The sequence below is a fragment of the Myotis davidii genome, unplaced genomic scaffold, assembly GCF_000327345.1.
Source record: "Myotis davidii unplaced genomic scaffold, ASM32734v1 scaffold343, whole genome shotgun sequence".
Taxonomy (NCBI): Eukaryota; Metazoa; Chordata; class Mammalia; order Chiroptera; family Vespertilionidae; genus Myotis; species Myotis davidii.
In genome coordinates, this window is record NW_006293809.1 from 996,215 (window position 1) to 1,001,040 (window position 4,826).

At 37.6% G+C, this 4,826-nt stretch overlaps 1 long non-coding RNA gene across 1 annotated transcript in view; it reads right to left on the bottom strand.

Annotated features, from left to right (window-relative positions):
- Window positions 1-430: 430 nt before the first annotated feature.
- Window positions 431-4,826, bottom strand: part of LOC107183747 — a 19,394-nt gene continuing 14,998 nt past the window's right edge. Inside the window, exon 4 of the long non-coding RNA XR_001514561.1 lies at window positions 431-440. This is a non-coding gene — a long non-coding RNA (uncharacterized LOC107183747). The remainder of the gene's footprint in view (window positions 441-4,826) is intronic.

A 4,826-nucleotide genomic window follows, 5' to 3' on the forward strand; every position in this document is an offset into this window, starting at 1 on the left:
GATAATTGTCCTTAGTTTTTTTAATTGACTATGTAGATACGTGTGATCATGCAGAAGAACTGTACTTTCTTTATAAGATTCCACTTCTCCACTTTGAAATTCAGTCCAATATTTAGATTGAAAATAAGGTCAACATAATCTCAAAACCATGGATTCTTTGTTTTCTCCTAAAAACTAACAAATCAAAATTTCACAGCTAATGAAAAACATGAGTCCAATCATTTCTGTGTTTCAAACAATGAAGACACAGAATTTTAGAATTTTAAACAATTATTTGATCCAAACAAGTAACTTGAGGTATTATTAAAAGGGAGCATTTAAAAATTTCTCCTTCTTTTTTTGGTTAATTCTCACCTAAGAATATTTTTCTCCAGTGGGAGTGAGGGGTAGGGAGACAGAAGCATCCATGTGAGAGAGACAGCCACATGGATGGCTGCCTCCTGCATACACCCAAACAGGGAGGAGCCAGAGATCGAACCTGCAAGCCAGGTATGTGCCCTTCAGTTCGAGGGCTGGCACTCGAACCACTTATTACATTTGGAAATATGCAGTCATCATCATTTCCACCAACTCCTTTTCATGCTTCCCTGACTCTCCTGTAATTTCTCTTCCTTGCAAAGTACCCGAGTTCTGTGTGGCTTTGTTGGTTTTCCAAAGCCTATGTCCCCTGCTGTGTTCTTCCTCTATTGTGTTTCACTTCTCAGGTTGAAGAGCCTCATTAGTTGAGCTTTGTTTTTCTCTGATGTTACCTGGGGCATATCTGTAAGCATAGTTAATCCTCTCAAGATGTGCTCTCCTCTGAGGACCTCACAGAAAAACAACCCACAACCACGAGGCAGAAGTTGAGCTCTTGAGAAGAGGGAAGGTAGCTCTCCTCTGTCTCCTGGTTTTTCCTGTGGGTAGGAGGTCACTTCTAAGTCTAGTTAACAAGAAGCTAGTTTCAAACATAATGTTCTACTTAGCTTGTAGCATATGTGGGACGACCCTCATTCCAAAAAATCTACTGATATCCTGAAGTCCCTCCTGCTATAAAATGTCTAAAACTCTGAATAAAATATATATTAAAATAGCCTTTGAATACACAACAGTGATATGAACTGCGACATCATTTCAAAGGGCATTGAGGCAGAAAGCTTTATAATATTTCTTAGTAAACAAATAATCTTTGCTATAATCTAACATGTTAATATTTTCCTTATGATTTCTCATTTTTGTCATACTTGTAATTTAAAATCCCCTGTCCCAGTGCTATAAGACATTCTTCTAAGCTTTCCCTTAAAAATTAAGGTATTCTCTTTTATATTTAAACCATAAATCCACCTGGAATTGATATTTCCGTCTAGTATGAGCCTGAGATTGAATTTTATGTGTTTCTACAGAGGATTGACCCAGGGTAATTTATTAACTAGTCCATCATTCCTGCAGGAACCTGTGAGAAAGGCTAGGCAACACATAAACTTTTACATATGTGTGGTCATGCTTTGTGGCTTTCTGTTCCGTTCTGTTGTTTATTTTATCATGCCAAGTATAGATACACTTACAAGATGAATTATTTTAAAGTGAAGAAACAGATAATCTCATTTTTACATTATCCCAGAAAAAGAAAAATAACTATAGCCAGAATGATCCCTATTTCATATTTCAATCCTCAGTACATCTTTCAGAGCAAAACCTGAAAAGAATCACATATATAGATACACATACACACATACACCAGAGTAATATCTATTGCTTTCATAGTTCCAGAAGAAATATGTCTCGGTAAATATTAGTCTACAGAATCGGCACGACAGAATTGAAATCACATATATTAACGTCATCTCTCTCTCCATCTACATCATTCCCAAGTTAGGTTATCTCATGGACTATAAGCATAGTTTAAATTAAGAAATCTATAAATCTATTTTATCACATTAGAAAGTCATACTATAAAATCTATAGAGTCTATATATGGGAAAACATTTAATAACATTTAACATCCATCTCAAATAATCCATGATATTAGTAAGCTTGGAATTTAAAAATTATTTATAATAAAGAAAATCCACCTGAAATTAGCAGCTAACATTATACAAAGAGAAGTAAATCAGAGTCATTCTGACGAAAAGTATTGTTATCATCAAAAATTGGTGGTTAATATTAATAAAGAAAGAAAGCAAAGGGAAGGGCAGACATTGTAATCATGGCCATCTGGGCAGCTTCACCAGAAAGCTACAGCTCCATGCTCCCCGGGGACCCACAGGCCCATTCCCCGAGGTCACTGGGGAAGAGAGCAAACAAAGGGGGAGATGGATACATGCACAGTGAAGTTGGGGTGATATAGGGACAGTGCTTGCCTGTCAGTCTAGCCTGGGAGAAAGATCATTGGCTAGCAGGGTGAGGCCACTGGAAACATGGAAATGTTGGTCTAAACTGGACTTCAATATGGAGCAGAAATTCTGGGCAGTGGCCTTAATCCTGACCCTGCTGGAGACAAGATCGGACTTCTTCCAAGGTGAGATAGATGAAGATGGGACCTTGGAGGGGAACTCCCTTAATTTTACAGCACCAATAAAGCTTTCCACAGAACCCCATCTTCCTGTGGGGGCCTTGGGAAATTATTTTCCTTGAGGCACCCTTCAAACTCCATTTCCACCAGTAACAGTATGAACATCCAATTTTTGTTATCACCACTCTGATTTAATAATGTTCTAAAATCCTAGCCAGTGGAATTATAAAACACCAAAATCATCTTAAGTGAAATTAATTCCAAGCTGGGACAAAATTCTTCTTATGCATAGGAGACATTATTCGTGTAGATAAAAGTAAAAACACTAGAAAAATTAAACTGAGAAACATTGTAAAAACGAGAGCCTTGATACTTTTGCAGGACTCAAAAATAAATATGAAACTGCAATAACATCTCTATATATTAATAGTAGCTAAGACAGGATTATGTGAAAAAATAAATCAAACAAAACTAACACATGTGAAATACCCAGGGGTAATAATAAGCTTACATATGCTGAACCTATATGTGTTAAGATAATCTTTTCTATGAAAAGTATGAAAAAAAAGTTGAAAAAATGAGAAAATGATCCCCATTCAACTCTGAATATCAGCAGGCAGTGGGAGTCAGGAAACGTTTTAATTTATTTTTTAAAAAATAAAATTTACCTTTAAAATTATTAAAAATCCTTTTAAATAAAAATAATAAGCAGGTGTTGGTGCTTTGATAGCATCCTTGGCACAGCATTTCAGGAGATAACTCAGATCGAGGGTCTTTATCATGTACTAGAGGCCCATGCACAAAATTCGTGCACTTTGGGGGATCCCTCAGCCTGGCCTGCACCCTCTCACAGTCTGGGAGCCTTTAGGGGATGTCTGACTGATTGCTTAGGCCTGCTCCTAAACTGTCAGTTGGACATCCTTAGCACTGCCCAGGAGGCTGGAGAGGCTCCCGCCACCGTTTCGCTTACCAGCCATGAGCCTGGCTTCTGGCTGAGCAGTGCTCCCACTGTGGGGCACACTGACCACCATAGGGCAGCTCCTGATTTGAGCATCTGCCCCCTAGTGGTCAGTGTGCATCATAGCGACCAGTTGTTCCACTGTTGGGTCAATTTGCATATTAGCCTTTTATTATATAGGATGGGAAATTTGAGCCTGCTTTGCACTTCAAATATTTCATCGCATGGAAACAATCAAACCTGACTTGCTAGATCATCCTCAAATGGCTGTGAAAAATAAGAAAAATGTTGGAAATGACAGGAATAAATTACAGGGGACTGAATAAATGAATTGTGGAACATTAAAAAAATGAAATCTTATATAATTAATTAAAGAGTGTATACAATAGTGAATGTCATGGGGAATATACCCTTACTATCCTCAGTAAATACAAGTGTGAACTAAGTACAAGTCCAAAACATGAAGTTCCGTTTTAAGGATCGCATGACCATCTACTGACATCCGTTGCTCTCACACATGGTAAACAGGATGGATTACACACACATATATGACCACGGTTAGAGTTACAGGCTTTGGACTCAGCTAGATCTGAGTCTGAATCTTGCTTTCCTCATTACCAGCCAGGTCATCCTGAGGAAGTGACCTAACCTCTCCAAGCTTCAGTTTACTAATCAATGAACATAATAACACATCACTGGTTGGAGAAAGGACTGATGAGGTAATTATAGAGTGTCTTTTCTTTTTTTAAATACATTTTATTGATTTTTTTACAGAGAGGAAGGGAGAGGGATAAAGAGTTAGAAACATCGATGAGAGAGAAACATCGATCAGCTGCCTCCTGTACACCTCCCTACTGGGGATGTGCCCGCAACCAAGGCACTTTCCCTTGACCGGACTCGAACCTGGGACCCTTTAGTCCGCAGGCCGAAGCTCTATCCACTGAGCCAAACCAGTTAGGGCTTATAGAGTGTCTTATCTAGTTAACATTGAATATTCCAAAGCTTTCATTACACTTAGTAATACCCATGTTACATCATTAATAATATAATGTAGTTAGTGTAAGAAGCAAACCATACAATGAATCTTATTAAATTAAAAATATGCATATTGATGTATGAATCCTAAGAAAAACGATATGCACTGTTTGCACATTTCCTTGAAAAAATAAAGAATTATCACATTCCTCGAGCTCCAAGCAAAAGCCTTAGCAATTTCCCCAAAAGTGTAAATGGTATTGGCCATATTATCTGATTATCATACAACAAGCAGAGTAGTGAATATAAAAAGATTAAATACCTAAACTTTGCCAGTCTTTTGGAAAAAAAAAATGCCCAATTAACTATTGAGTAAAAGAAGCAATTAAAATAGTGCAGCTGCTC